This window comes from Montipora foliosa, chromosome 6, assembly GCF_036669935.1.
Source record: "Montipora foliosa isolate CH-2021 chromosome 6, ASM3666993v2, whole genome shotgun sequence".
In the NCBI taxonomy this organism is placed as follows: Eukaryota; Metazoa; Cnidaria; class Anthozoa; order Scleractinia; family Acroporidae; genus Montipora; species Montipora foliosa.
In genome coordinates, this window is record NC_090874.1 from 23,016,608 (window position 1) to 23,026,828 (window position 10,221).

The following is a 10,221-nucleotide window of genomic DNA, read 5'->3' on the forward strand; positions in this document are numbered from 1 at the left end:
GCTTCGGTGCTAAAACAGAACTCAGACTACCGTCACTCTACTCATAGTGTTTTGTTAATTTTTTATCCTCAAAGTTTGGAATTTTTCGAACTCTTCTTTATTTGCTTAGCTCATGTTTGTGTGACAGATTACGTCGTCTTACTTCCGAGGGCAACTGTTTCTGAAGCAATCTTCAAGCTTAAATTTTTTGTGACTCACAAATCCTGTTTATTGAGCAATGCTTCTCACTTTGCATGCAAGGACATTTTTTGATGTTTTTCAAAATCCTCAACACAAAAGATTTTGCCTCGCTGATAATACCACACTATTACCATGCCCATGACCTTGAGCATGCAACTCGAAGTTGGGCCACTAAGACTAAGGTGACTTAAGATAAATTTTCCAGCAAAAACAAAACTTCTTAGCCAGTCATGAGCATGACATTATTAAGTGAGTGTGGTCTCCTGCGAAAGTTGATACTTATTTAAATCTTTTGTTAAAATAGCTTCTTCTCTAAAAATGCCGCAACATATATCAAATATAATGGGAGTGGCACGTCCCTAGCCACTGCATAAATCTTGATGAGGGCCATCACATCATTTATTCATTTTTCTGAAATTTCAACTTTCAGGACTCTTGTAGTTGGTTCTTGGTGGGAAAACGTTCTGGAAAAATAGGGATGTCTAATATTAATGGTAAGGAGAGAAGGAAGAGTAGCCGGCTTGACGTAATATCCAAAAAGGCTCATTCTGTATATATGAAAAAGCCAAAAGTAAACAGAGGTTTGCCGAGTACTGGATGCAGCCAAAAGTAAAGGGAACTTTCTTGCCGAGTGCTGCATGCAGATACCTGAAAGGCCGGACTACACCAGAAATGACGTTCGAAAAGAGTGTCAGCTTTGGTTCGGCGATATTTATCGCCAGATGACTGGCCATTGATATTCTGCAACATCCATTCATTCCCTAATATTAAATCCACGTCCTCTCTTCACAATCTTTGTTTTTTACAGGTTGGAAAGATCAGCCACTGGCCAAATATTCTCAAAAGAGATGAATGCGCCTGATAGCCAGTAGCGATAACTTGAGTTCCTTCATCTTCCATTCATTTTAGTTGTTCATTGGGTTTGGTAAAACGATAAGCGATTCATTGCATAAAGACACGTTATCATTGGTATTTTCTGTCGGTAAGTGCTTTTTTTGAGGGCCACATGCTAGAAAACTGCTATAAATCAACGTTAACCCTCGGTAAATAAAAATTATTCCATTAAATTTCTGAAGGAGTTTGTCCAGGATTGTTGATTTCCAACTATTTTCAAACAGCCAAACATCCCAGAACAAAAGGAGACAGCCTGTGTTGGTCATTTTGGGTGAATTCCTTTCTGAAAACAGGCTTGTAGCTCGAAGATGAATCTTCTCCGAAAGTTTAGCTTGATTTCACATTTCCCTTCAATGAGTAAGTTTGAAACATTTCATAGCCACTCACTACTTAATCAAAAGATTAGCATTGCCTCATGAACATGCGCACTTGATGGAAACTTGAAATAGACTAAGTCATCCCACAATCGAGCGAAAATCAGACATAGATGCAATGTATAATCAAAAAATATTACACAAGAAATGTCACTACGGGTTGAGCGAAGCTCGCTTAAAGGGCCACATACGAGGAACAAGCATTCCTGCCAATGCCCCTAGGAAAGTCTGAGACGCTCTGGCTTCATCCTAAATGGATGTCCTCTGATGTAATCAGAGAGGCCGACAAAGTAAGATCGATTAGCAAGGTAGTGCGTTGGTGCTATAACAGAACTCAGACCTCCTTCGTTCAACCCACAGTGTTTTGTTACTTTTGTATCTTCAAATTTGGAATTTGTCGAAATTTCATTAATTTATTTAGCTCATAATTGTCTGAGACATCACATCGCATTTCTTGTCTGAGACATCATGGGAACTGCTTTTGCAAAAAAAATTCGACCTTAAAAGTTTTGTGACTCAGAGGTCTGTTTCGGAGCAATGCGTCTTACTTTGTATACAGTGATATTGTTTGATATTATTAAAATGAGAGGTGTTTACGGACTAATCCCAGTATCCCAAAATGTTAGTAAGTAGTGAAACAAATGTGACCGACTTGCGCGCTGTGATATCTCGAAGAGGTTTATAGTGTTTGAGGCCACAAAAGCTAGACCAGGTTTCCGGCCATTGATATTCTGCAACTTCTGTTCATTCCCTTATATTGAATCCACGTTCTCTCTTCACAATCTATGCTTTTTACAGATCGGAAAGGTCAGCCACTGCCAAGTATTCTCAAAAGAGATGAATGCGCCTGATAGCCAGTAGCGATAAGTTGAGTTCCTTCATTTTCCATTCATTTTAGTTCTTCCTTGGCTTTGAGAAAACGATACCGATTCGTTGGATATAGAGACGTTATCTTTGGTATTTTGAAACGTTGAAAGATTTCATAACTAATCGCTACTGAAGAATAGGTTGCCTAATGACCATGCACACTTGAAACGAACTAACTAGCACCCCACAATCGAGCGAAAATCAGACATAGACGCAATATATAACTGGAAAATATATGTAGGAAATGTCACAACGTGTTGAGCGAAGCTCGCTTAAGGGGCCACGTACGAGGAACAAGCAGTCATGCCAATGCCCCTAGGAAAGTCTGAGACGCTCTGGCTTCATCCGAAATGGATGTCCTCTGATGTGATAGAGAGGCCGACAAAGTAAGATCGATTTGAGAGGTAGCGCTTTGGTGCTATAACAGAACTCAGACCTCCTTCGTTCAACCCACAGTGCTTTGTTACTTTTTTATCTTCAAAGCTTGGAATTTCTCGAGCTTTCATCAATTTTGTTAGCTCATAATTGCCTGAGACATCACATCGCATTTCTTGTGCCGTGTGGGGAACTGCTTTTGAAGAAATCTTCGACCTTAAGATTTTTGTCACCCACAGAGATCTGCTTTGGAACAATGCTTCGTAGTTTGTATGCAAGAAAATTGTTTGAAATTCTTAGAATAAAACATCTTTACAGAGTAATTGCGGTATCCGATCACATTGTTCGGAAGTGGACTCCCATATGAAAAGGCCGGGGGTGCTTGTCGGAAATCTTGAAAAGAATGATGTACTAAGATCCTGTCTTGTGGGCGTCCAAATTATGGGTTTTAATTAGACAAAATTAAAAATTAGTTAATTGTCAATTGTCTCCTGCCATAATTTTTGAGCTCACTACCCTTAAAGGGACCGCTAAAGCTCCCGCTGTGGACCTTTTGAAGCTGAACACCCTAAGAGGAATCAGAACCCTTTTTTTAACCCTAAAAGGTACAACGAGCACTCCCGTCCTTTTAATATGGCAGTCCCCTCCCTCGGGATAAGTGGTGAAACAAACGTGGCCGACTTGCTGTGACATCTCGTACAGGTTTTTGGTGTTTGAGCCCACAGAAGAGAAAACAGTCAAAATAAAGGGACGTTTGGAGATTGCTGGATGCACATATGTCAAAGGACTACACCAAAAATGACCTACGAAAAAGAGTGCCAGCTTTAGCTCTTCGCTATTTACAGCCGGATATCTGGCCATTGATATTCTGCAACATCTGCTCATTCACATGTTCATTCCGTAATAATCCACGTTCTCTCTTCATAATATTTTTTAAGTTCACCGGAAAGATCAGCCACTGGCCAAATCCTCTCAAAAGGGATGAATGCGCCTGATAGCCAGTACTTCATTTTTCATTCGTTTCAGTTGTTCCCTGGGTTTGAGAAAACGATAAGGGATTTGCTGCAAACAGTGCCATTTCCTGTCCGTGAGTGCAATACTTTTTGAGGGCCACATGTTAACCCTCAGTAAATAAGAAGTGTCCCGTTGCATTTCTGAAGAGGTTTTGTCCAAGATTGTTGATTCCAACTATAATTTTAAAACAGCCAAACATGGCGCAGAAAAGGACATAGCATTTTTGCTTGTCATTTTGGGTGAATTCCTTTGTTAAGACAGTCTCGTCGGGAAAATGAATTAGCCTTCTCCGCCATAAGCTTCTCCGAAAAGTTTGGCTAGATTTAGCATTTGCGTTTAACGTCACGGTGATTGACGAGCGTGAACCTTGCCTGAAAGATCTCATAGCCACTCTCTATTTGAAACAATATGTTGCCTAATGACCATACACACTTGATGGAAACTTAAATCGGACTAACTCGCACCCCACAATCGAGCGAAAATCAGACAAAGATGCAATATATAACTGAAAAATATATGTAGGAAATGTCACAACGGGTTGAGCGAAGCTCGCTTAAGGGGCCACATACGAGGAACAAGCATTCCTGCCAATGCTCCTAGGAAAGTCTGAGACGCTCTGGCTTCATCCTAAATGGATGTCCTCTCATGTGATCAGAGAGGCCGGCAAAGAAAGATCGATTAGCGAGGTAGTGCTTCGGTGCTAAAACAGAACTCAGACTACCGTCACTCCACTCATAGTGTTTTGTTAATTTTTTATCCTCAAAGTTTGGAATTTTTCGAACTCTTCTTTATTTGCTTAGCTCATGTTTGTGTGACAGATTACGTCGTCTTACTTCCGAGGGCAACTGTTTCTGAAGCAATCTTCAAGCTTAAATTTTTTGTGACTCACAAATCCTGTTTGCCCCTAGGAAAGTCTGAGACGCTCTGGCTTCATCCTAAATGGATGTCCTCTGATGTGATCAGAGAGGCCGACAAAGTAAGATCGATTAGCAAGGTAGCGCTTTGGTGCTATAACAGAACTCAGACCTCCTTCGCTCAACCCACAGTGTTTTGTTACTTGTTTATCATCAAAGCTCGGAATTTCCCTATATTTTGTCAATTTGCTAATCTTACATCTGTGAGAGCGCTCACGTCATATTTCATCAGCGTGGGGAATTATTTCTGAAGAAATCTTCGACCTTAAGTGTTTTGTGACTCATATATCCTATTTTGGACCAGTGCTTCTTACTTTGTATGCAAGGACATGTAATGCTTGATATTGACGTCAAGTCTGTCAAGAATTTGTCGTTTCCATAAACGAGAATGTTTAATAGATTTACCCACACTCAAATAAAAAGACAATACACATGCGTGCCCTGGAAAAAACGTCAGCTTACACAAAATTAATTGTACCACAACTGTGCGAAAATCCAAAGAAGGTGCTATATATACTAACTCAGCAAAGGTCGCCATGGATGGCGACGGGTTGAGCGAGGTTTCCTTGCGAGCCTTGGCCTCGTAAATTCAGGAAATATTTGATCACCCAAAATAATTCCTGGATGAAATTTCGATCATGTTTTACTTTATTTTCTGAGCTCTGAGGTGATACAAGATGCATTTGCCATGATGACTGGTTCCCTCTTCGGACTTGACGACTTCAAACTGCACACTTGATTTCAGAGTGAACGAAGTTGGATTTGCCTTCTCTATCCAAACACTCCTGTATTTGATAGCCTAAGTTGTTCGCAGTTCAATTTTTTGACTTGCTGTTAAAAGCTTAAAAATTTCATGATTTGTTCAAGGGTTGCCAATAGCTTAGTGGAATCACTTGAGCTTATGAAACGAGAAGTCCGTGTTCAGGGTTTTACACTCCTTCAAAGCAGTTTTTTTTCTTAATCAAATACTTCTTATTTATTATTGGGCCCAAATTATATGGTAACTTACCTTTACTTCCACTGACATTTTACTGCCAGCAACACGGTAGCAGAGGACTTTTTTGTTTCATTTTCCTTTTATTTGATACCAGTGAAAGCTACGAGTTCCCGATAGCTCAATAGAGATGAACGTAAATTTGATGTCACGAGAAGGTCGTCATCCCCAGTTCGAGATTTCATGAATGCTCTTTTCATCTTTCTTTTCTTTTTTTTAAACTTTTCAACCTTTTATTGTAAGCAAATTATCGTAAATATAATGAAAATATATTAAACACAGCATAAAAAGCTTGTTATTTGCCCGACTTTCTCACTGCAATGAAATTTGCGCAGTGAAATTTGCATGACATAGCCTTTTGTTTCGATTCATGAAGAACTTTCACTGATTGGTTCTCGATAATCTTATCCATATTCAATTCATATTTCCAGATTTTACTCATTTTTCGCTGACCGTCATGGTGGTGCTGTGCCGTTTCTCTGGGATTTGAACGTCGAACGGAATTTTTTGGAACCGGATAGGCCAGGAGGAAGGAAAAAAATATTTTCTCCTTTTCATCCAAGACTGGTAAGTTGGAAGAGTCATGCGAAGTTTTGGTTATATTTCGATCAAAGGTGCAGAAGGCAAATATAAGTTTCTTGGCGAAGCAAAAACAGCCAGCCAGTTGTTTAAGCTTTGAACTAAGCCGTTTTCATGTCAAAAATAAACTTCTTGATTAGTTTAACTATGCCTCACAGCATTTTACGTAAAGGGAAATTCCTGGTTGATAATTTTGCTGCTGTTTTAGAGGAGACATTATCCAAGTTTTACTGCAAGAAAATTACCCCTCTGAGAATTTGAAATTCTTGTGCCCGTAAACGTTTCAAAAACTAATGTGGTGTTTTGTTTGTCTTTTTCTCCACAGGAAACGATCTGTCTTAAATATTTGGAAGAACGAAAGAGAATTTTCTTCTCATGTCGCCGCTCACAGGTAAGCTTGAAATTTATCTACAGTGACTGCGGAACACGAGTTTGATCTCTTCGACCTTGTACATGTCGTCTCATCAGTTGTTCTTCTATATTATATTCCCAGGACACAGAAAAAGAAATGCAGCAAGAATGAAGACATCAATTGAAGACCTAGATGGAAACTCGCCAAAGATAAGAACGGTAGACTTAAGATACTACTTATAAATGGTGGCAGGAAAAAATACTCAAATTTCCTTTAGAAAGGATTTACAATAACTTCAGGAGTAAAATTGCTCAAAGGCCATTTTCTGTAGTATAAGATTCTCTCGTCGGATTGCACACTTCGCCCTCAAGTACAGATACGATGTCAGGCAGCTCAGTGGAGAATGGACATAAGAAATTGACTCAAGAGAATGGTGGAGAATCGGTGGAAAAAAATCAGTGGACAATGAACATAAAAAAAATTGCTCATAAAGTTAAATACCGATTTAGAAATAACAGGGGACATTTTAATAAAGAAAGGGAACCTTTCTAGGCAGCCACCATTTCAACATTGAGCGATCATTGGATTAATCCTCGGGAATCGTTTTTGTTCAAAATGACTTAGACTTTACTTTTTAATGTAATTTGAATGGCCATTTACTTGTCTCCTCCCCCATCAAAATATTAGAGATTACAATGATCGCTCAGTGTCTGATTATCGACGCTGTACACTTCTTTAAATGGTGTAGCAACATGATTAACAATTTTAAGGAGGTACTGGCTGATGAATCAGTTATTCGGCGATATAATGCAGCATTAGGTGGCTAAATTTCTTTAAACACGGTTCTGCAAAAATGTGTAGGCTGGCATTATTTAAATCTTCTTTCCCAAACGATATAAAGTATTTATAAACACTACACTTGCTAACCGAGTTCTTAAAATTGACAAGTAATAAATCTCGCATTCTTAAGTCATTGACATACAACCATAAAGCTGTTAATTTGCGACTCTCTTGATAAGTGGTTTGCTCTGCTTGTAAAATGTTCTAAGATAGTTCATCATTTGTTTTGATGGTAAGGCATTAAGTTGTCCAAGTTTAAGGCTATGAGGAGCTTTGTTTGAAATAATGCTGTTGGGTCTTTTGTGATCCAATTCGTTTGTGTCCAGGCAACAGAGGTCACTTTTCAAATTAAGCATTTAGGCAGAATTTTAAATATTTTCTGCAAGCTAATCAAAATTTCTTTACTATAAAAAGAGCTGCTTTAAGATTCAATTAAACAGAGGTATCGACAAGTTTTTATGGAATATTCTACTGGAGTTTCGTGACACTTGTTACTTTGAAATATTGTACTCGTTTTTCGTAAGACCTCACACTTGGAAGCCCAAGTTGTAGAATAGAGTTTCCGACGCTACACACTGATTTTATGCTTCTACTCTGTTAGCAACTTCCATAAATTCTTAAAACTTGATTCCATTTGATAGCCCATGAGTAGGCCTTTATAGATTATGCTAGCATAATATCTACCAAGTAGCAAAGCTAGCCTAATTCGCATATTTTGATAATTATCGGATCATTTTTGATGCTACAATTTGCTCATTGTTCATCTGTACTCCCAAGTCCCAAGCACTTGGTGACGTTATTCGATGCAAGCAAGTGGAATGCTGCAATATAACAATCGCAGATAAGCTACATGAGAGTATAGTCTAGTACTAGTGTGCATGTTAACATGAACCACATGTTTATTTGAATTTCATTGTGGATTTGTTGCGTTTCTTTCATGTAGACCAACGGCTTCGAATTAAAAAAATTTATTTTTTGGACTTATTTGCAATTTTTTCAAAGAGCATAATTTTAAAAAAAGGGGAATGATTTGGAAAAAAGAGCATAATTTTAGCATAATTTCGCCAAAAAAAAAGCAATGCTACTAGCATAATATGCTACAGGTTTACAATTCTTTTACAATTGTCGTGTACGTCAGAAAAGTCTTAGCATTTTAAAACAAGTCGTAAACGCTGCGACAATCGTAAGTCATGTCATAGGTCTGTGAAAAGCTTGTCGTAAGCGCCAAATATCGTTCCTTGTAAATTGGTCCTACCCTCTGCTTAGTAACCTCCAGCGTGCAACTATAAATAGATGCTACAATATGCATGAATCGTTTACTGTTTGTTAAAGATGAAAAAAGAAACCATTTTGCATTCCATTAAAATGGGGCGCCCGTTTTCGGGGAGCTACAAGGATCGTTCGTGTCTTTAAACCAAAATTAATGACCAAGGAAAGGTGCATTGATCGTACGCTTGTAAAACCATGTTTTATAACATAACCAAAACATCTCGTGACTCTTTTGAATGCCTCTTGTTCATAAACTTGTCGAGATGGCTTTCCCTTAGGCTCGCAAATCGCTTTACCGGTGGTTTCAGCAAAATACCCGCTAGCGGGTTAAGACATTACGTTCCTAAGTCTTTTTCATAAAGCTGAAAAGAAATTTAAGCGTTTTTTGTGGTAGACTGGTCGGTCATTATTTGTATTCTGAGGAAAAAGCATTTTTTCCCCTGCGCACGCGTCAGTGTTTTCGTCATAACCATTCACCAATGGGAAAATAGTAAATGTGTAATTGACCAATCATATTTTCCCAATCGTCATATCATTAAAAAATAAAAATTATAAGATAACTAAAGTAATATTAAAAATTTAAAAGCAATATATCTTACACTTTATCCAAATTAGGGTCTGAACATAATTAGATCTCTAATGGTTTTTATTCTTGAAAATAAATTTAGCTCGAATAGACCGCAGTAGGTTAAAATTTAAGTAAAGGAAAGAAATTAGATTCGATTTTATTGTTTTGACAAATAAGACTGTTAACTACAACATGGACTCGACTTTTGGTGACAAACAGTAGTAACAAACTACTTTAGAAAAAGAGTGACTATGTGGCAGTTCATCGACCGACTTCTGGCGATGACGTGAACAACGGCAACCGATCGAGAAACTGATCGCGAGACTGATCAAACCTGGCATAGATTATAGGGGTCTCTCAAACTCAACAGACCGAGAATTGAACAGAGGACGAACAATTAAATAAATAGCGAATTCAACTGGGCCACCAACATCACCAAAATGCGTCACTTGGAGCAACAAAAGTACTTTGTATTTAAAAAACTCGGATTAACTCTGAAAAACGGGACAGACAGACGATGGACCAGGAGCACTTCGAAGGGTCACATACTTCAACTGCAAGACACCATAATTCAAATCGTGTTTATAATTGGCAGGAATTCGAACGAACGACACACTGCAAATTGTAAACGGTAAATGAATACTATAAAAACAAAATGTAAAATAATTAAAAATACTTTAATGGCAAGCCTAACAACGTAAGTTTCGGTTGTGCTACGTGAATCATCTCTTTTAGTGTTGCTACAGTTGCTTACTCACCCAACACCGCACGCGTGTTCTAAATCTCCTGGGCAATCAAATTTTATTGGTGAATATGACGTTTTAGGCTTTCAGATTTCCACAATCATTTGGAAGCAAGCCGGGTCTTGAAATCTGTGCTGTGCGATGTTTGACAGATTGGCCTCAACCGAAAATTCCGTATCAATTGAGTTATTTGACGGGGACGAGATATGCTTATGCCCAGTCTAGAATGAAAATATGCATTGAGTAATTTTCACAAGT

At 38.4% G+C, this 10,221-nt stretch overlaps 1 long non-coding RNA gene across 1 annotated transcript; it reads left to right on the forward strand.

Moving 5' to 3' along the window:
- The first annotated feature begins 6,075 nt into the window (after positions 1-6,075).
- Positions 6,076-7,621, forward strand: LOC138008877 (uncharacterized). Its single transcript, XR_011124286.1, has 3 exons — positions 6,076-6,179; positions 6,517-6,582; positions 6,685-7,621. It is a non-coding gene; the product is annotated as an uncharacterized lncRNA (long non-coding RNA).
- Positions 7,622-10,221: the final 2,600 nt, after the last annotated feature.